Genomic DNA, 5,873 nt, shown 5'->3' with positions numbered 1-5,873 from the left:
TTTCCCAGTGACATGCCAACAGCAATCAAGACTCAGCTACAACAGAACAGTGCACACAGCCCACATGGGGTGCACCTGGAGCACCCAGCTCAGGTGACCAGGGAGGCTGCACCACTGGGCCTTACAAGACACTACATAAGACCACTCTATCATGTCTGGGAGACATAGTAGCTCTCTACCTAATACATAGAAACAAACACGGGGAAGCAGCCAAAATGAGGAAACAAAGAAACAGGTACCAAATGAAAGAACAGAAGAAATCTCTAGAAAAAGAACTAAATGAAATGGAGGCAAGCAAACTACCAGATACAGAGTTAAAACAAAGATTTTAAGGATGCTTAGTATGAACAGCATTAAAAAAGACATCCTATCTAATAAAAGAGAAGCATGGTAATTAGCTGAACCTCCGCTACCCTTCCCATTGGCTAATCAGGGCAATATGCAAATTAACTGCCAGCCAAGATGGCGGCCGGCAGCCAGACAGCTTGAAGTGAACATGAGGCTTGCTTGCTTCAGTGATGGAGGACTCCAACGTTCCCTGCCTGCCGCTGTCGGCCTCTGAGCTTGCAGTTTGAAACATTGTCACAAATATATCAGCTAAACAAAAGCCCAGAAACCTGCTTTCGGCCAGCAGGACCAAAACATTGTTTTAATTATAGAACAAACGCAGATCCCTGCTTTCAGCCAGCCGGGGTCTCAGAGCTGGAGTTGAAACAGTGTTTCGATTATAGAACCCAAACAAACCAGATACCTGCTTTCAGCAGCAGAGGCCTAAGAGCTAGAGCCAAGCCTCAGAGCTAAAGCTGGCCCAGAATAAAAAAAGAAAAAGAAAAAAAGGAGCGGTTGGGAGCTTCAGTCACCCGCCAGCCTGAAAACAGCCCTCAGCCCCTCACCCAGACTGGCCAGGCACCGCAGTGGGGCCCCCACCCTGAAGGGTGTGTGGACCAGCTGCAAACAGTCATCATCCCGTCATCCAGGCTGGCCAGGCACCCCAGTGGGGACCCCCACCCTGATCCAGGACACCCTTCAGGGCAAACCAGCCGGCCCCCACCTGTGCACCAGGCCTCTATCCTATATAGTAAAAGGGTAATATGCCTCCCAGCACTGGGATCAGTGGAGCCGTGAGGCCTCCCGGCACCAGGATCAGCGTGACAGGGGGCAGTGACCAAACCCCCTGATCGGCCCTGCTCTGTGTGTGACAGGGTGTGGCGCCCAAACTCCACCCCCCCACGGGCCCTGCTCTGTGTGTAACGGGGTAGAGCCATAACCTCCCCATCGGCCCTGCCCTGAGTGTGAAAGTGGCAGCGCCCCAACCCCCTGATCGGCCCTGCTCTGTGGGTGATAGAGGGCGGCGCCCCAACCACCCCCCTCGGGCCCTGCTCTGTGTGTGATGGGGTAGAGCCATAACCTCCCCGTCGGCCCTGCCCTGAGTGTGACAGGGGGCGGTGCCCTAACTCCCCTATCAGCCCTACTCTGGGGGGAGCTCCTCAACCCCTGATTGGCCCTGCTCTGTGTGTGACAGGGGGTGGCGCCGCAACCTCCCCATCGACCCTGCCTTGAGTGTGACAGGGGGCGGTGCCCCAACCACCCAATCGGCCCTACCCTGAGCGTGACTGAGGGTGGCATCGTAACCTCCCGATCTGCCCTGCTCTGTGCATGACGGGGCGGCGCCCCAACTCCCCAATCGGCCCTGCTCTGAGCCTGACCAGGGGCTGCACCTAGGGATTGGGCCTGTCCTCTGCCACCCGGGAACAGGCCTAAGCCAGCAGGTCGTTATCTCCCGAGGGGTCCCAGACTGCAAGAGGGTACAGGCCGGGCTGAGGGACCTCCTCTCCCCCCCCCCCCCCGAGTGCACAAATTTTTGTGCACCGGGCCTCTAGTCTATCTATAATAATAAAAGCGTAATATTCTAATTAGTCCTGATAGCCAAACAGCAGAACGACCATCCGGACGACCTTCTGGATGAAGCTGGGCACTGCAGCTGTGAGGGCTGAGCCCCTTGCACAAATTTTGTGCATTGGGCCTCTATCCTATATAATAAAAGGGTAATATGCAAACTGACCCTAACAGCAGAATGACTGGGAATGACTGGTCACTATGACACACACTGACCACCAGGGGGCATACGCTCAATGCAGGAGCTGCCCTCTGGCGGTCAGTGCGCTCCCACATGGGGAAGCTCTGCTCAGCCACAAGCCAGGCTGATGCCTGCCAGTACAGCGGTGGTGGTGGGAGCCTCTCCCACCTCCTCAGCAGCACTAAGGATGTCAGACTGCAGCTTAGGCCTGCTCCCCACTGGCAAGTGGACATCCCCTGAGGGCTGCTGGGCTGCCAGAGGGATGTTTGACTACCAGCTTGGGCCTGATCCCCCAGGGAGTGGGCCTAAGCCAGCAGGTAGACATCCTCCAAGGGGTCCCAGACTGCAAGAGGGAATAGGCCAGATTGAGGGACCCTCCTCCAAGTGCACAAATTTTTGTGCACTGGGCCTCTAGTATATATATAAAAGTCTAAACCACCAGAATGACTGGTTGCTATGACACGCACTGACCACCAGGGGGCAGATGCTCAACATAGGAGCTGCCCCCTGGTGGTCAGTGCGCTCCCACAACCAACCTCCCCCTGCCGGCCAACCTCCCGCAGTCCCTCCCCCCAGTCAGCAGGCCATGATCACCTGATTGGGGCTGGACCCAGGGCTGGGACGGGGAAATGGGGGTGGGTGATGGTGGATGTGACTCCTTTCCTAGAGGGGACAAGGGTGGCCAACCTTCCGTGCCCTGTCCCTCCCCCTGGCTGGCAGACCCCAATCAGCCCACTGCCCGCCTGCCACAGTGGCAGCATGGCAGTGAGAGAAGGAGGAAAGGGGTAGGCGGGGAACCACACATTGACGGAGCACTCATGATGGCAACGTCAGCATCCAGTACCCGTTTCTTCCGCACCCTGCCCAGCGACCATCACCTCCTCTCTGGCCTGACCCTGATCAGCCCTAATTGCCAGCCAGGCCTAGGGACCGCACCCATGCACAAATTTTGTGCACTGGGCCTCTGGTGGAACCATAAAAAGAACCAGTCAGAAATGAAGGATACACTAACTAAAATGAAGAATAAATTATAGCAAATCATTAGAGTAAATAACACCAAGAATGAAATCAGCAATTTGGAATATAAGGAAGCAGAAAACACCTGATCATAATGACAAAAGGAAAAAAGAATCCAAAAAAATGAGGATAGTGTAAGGAGCCTCTGGGCCAATTAGAAGTATTCCAATGTTTGAACTATGGGGGTGCCAGAAGGAGAAGAGAGCAAGGAATTGAAAACCTATTTGAAAAAATAATGATGGAAAACTTCCCTACCTGGTGGAGGAAATAAATATACAAATCCAGGAAGCAAATAAGACAAACCCAAAGAGGCCCACACCAAGACACATCATAATTAAAATGCCAAAGGTTAAAGACAAAGACTGTCAGCTGATTTCTCAACAGAAACATTTCAGACCAGAAGGCATTGGCACAAAATATTCAAAGTTATGAAAAACAAAGACCTCTAAATAAGGCTACTTTACCCAGCAAGATTATCATTTATAATTGAAAGGGAAGTAAAGAGCTTCCCAGACAAGAAAATGCTAAAGGAGTTTGTTTGCACCAAACTAGTATTACAAGAAATGTTAAGGGGAGGAAGGAACCAAGATGGTGGCATAGGTACATACCTGTATTTGCACAACCACATCAAAACTACAACTAAAAGACAAAACAGATATCATCCAGAACCACGGGAAGGCTGACTGAGTGGAAGTTCTATAACAAGAAGGAAAGAGAAAAGCGTATTTGAGACTGGTAGAAGGTGCAGAAGTGTGGAGGTACAGAGGCACGTGCAAAACGGGCTGGCAAATGAGGACACAGTTGTCTTTTTCAATCTGGAGGGAGATATAAGCTCCCGGTTGCTCTGAACTCCAGTGCTGGGTGAGACTCTGGGGATCCAGATTCATACAGGGAGAAACTGGACTGTCTGGCATCGGGCAGGAACATGAGGGTGGCTTTCTCTCAGAGGTGCTTACAGCGATCATTGTTCCTGTGTGGAGCGTGGAATGCAGAGATGTGGGGACCTCAGGGACCTCTCCAATGTAGGGCTGACTGGCAGCCACTGCTGTTTGCTCCACCCTGGTGATTCCCTGAGACCCTTCCCCACCCAATTTACAACCCCACCCAAGCTGTGCTCAGAGGCTTTTGCATAAGAATGGCCTGTGCTCTCACCACCTAAAACCTAACAAACTGCAGCTGGATCAGAGAGCCCAAGAGCTCCCAAAAGAAGGCTTAAGGTTTGAAAGCTGGGCCTGCATTGCTACACAGCTGGGCCTCATCTGGGAACCTCCAAACTCCAAACAAAGAGGAGGAATCTGAAGATGTCTCTGTAGCTCCTACTGGGTGGCCTCAGGCAGTGGCTGACTTTGTACCTCCTTGAAGATCCAAGAGCCAGTGTACCCAGTGTTCAGTGTGAGACCATACCAGATTAAAGCTCTTCACATCCATAAGAGACACACTCAAGGGGCAGAATCAGTGAGCACCAAAGTCCCACTGAAGCAAGTCCTGTCTCTAGCACAGCAGTTCTCCCATTGTAGACACAGCTGATTCTCACAGCCAATTGGCCTGGTGGTCAATTTCTCCGAGTGATACCAAGAGCAATCAAGGGTTACCTACAACAAGACTGTGCACACAGCCCACAAAGGGGTACACCAAGAGTGTCCACCTCAGTTAATTAGGGAGGCTGAGCTACTGGGCCCTATAGGACACCTAGCACACAAAGCCACTCTATCAATACAGGGAAGCAGCCAAAATGCGGAGACTAAGAAACATGTCACAAACGAAAGAAATGGAGGAAAGCAAACTACTGGATATAGAGTTCAAAACCACAGTTATAAGATTACTCAAGAATATTCTAGAAACCTCTGAGAAATATAGTGAGACCCTCAAGGATATGAAAAAGGACCAATTAGAAATTAAGCATACACTGACTGAAATAAAGAATAATATACAGAGAGCCAACAGCAGACTAGAGGATCTCAAGAATCAAGTCAGAGATTTGAAATACGAAGAAGCAAAAAACACCCAACTGGAAAAGCAAAAAGAAAAAAGAATCCAAAAATATGAAGATAGTGTAAGGAGCCTCTGGGACAACTTCAAGCGCAACAACATCCGAATTATAGGGGTACCAGAAGAAGAGAGAGAGCAAGATATTGAAAACCTATTTGAAGAAATAAGGACAGAAAACTTCCCCTACCTGGTGAAAGAAATAGACTTACAAGTCCAGGAAGCGTAGAGAACCCCAAACAAGAGGAGTCCAAAGAGGATCCCACCAAGACACATCACAATTAAAATGCCAAGGGCAAAAGACAAAGAGAGAATCTTAAAAGCAGCAAGAGAAAAACAGTTAGTTACCTACAAGGGAGTACCATACAACTGTCAGTGGATTTCTCAACAGAAACTATGCAGGCCAGAAGGGAGTGGCAAGAAATATTCAAAGTGATGAATAGCAAGAACCTACAACCAAGATTACTCTACCCAGCAAAGCTATCATTTAGAATTGAAGGTCAGATAAAGAGCTTCACAGATAAGAAAAAGCTAAAGGAGTTCATCACCACCAAACCAGTATTATAGGAAATGCTAAAGGGTATTCTTTAAGAAGAGGAAGAAGAAGAAAAAGGTAAAGATAAAAAAATTATGAACAACAAAGTAACAACAAATACATATCTATCAACAAGTGAATCTAAAAATCAAGTGAATAAAAAGTCTGATGAACAGAATAAACTGGTGAATATAATAGAATCAGGGGCATAGAAAGGGAGTGGACTGAGAATTCTCGGGGGGGAGGGAGTGTGGGAAG

Source organism: Myotis myotis, unplaced genomic scaffold (assembly GCF_014108235.1).
Source record: "Myotis myotis isolate mMyoMyo1 unplaced genomic scaffold, mMyoMyo1.p scaffold_m19_p_3, whole genome shotgun sequence".
Lineage (NCBI taxonomy): Eukaryota > Metazoa > Chordata > Mammalia > Chiroptera > Vespertilionidae > Myotis > Myotis myotis.
Note: the sequence above shows the minus strand (reverse complement) of the source record.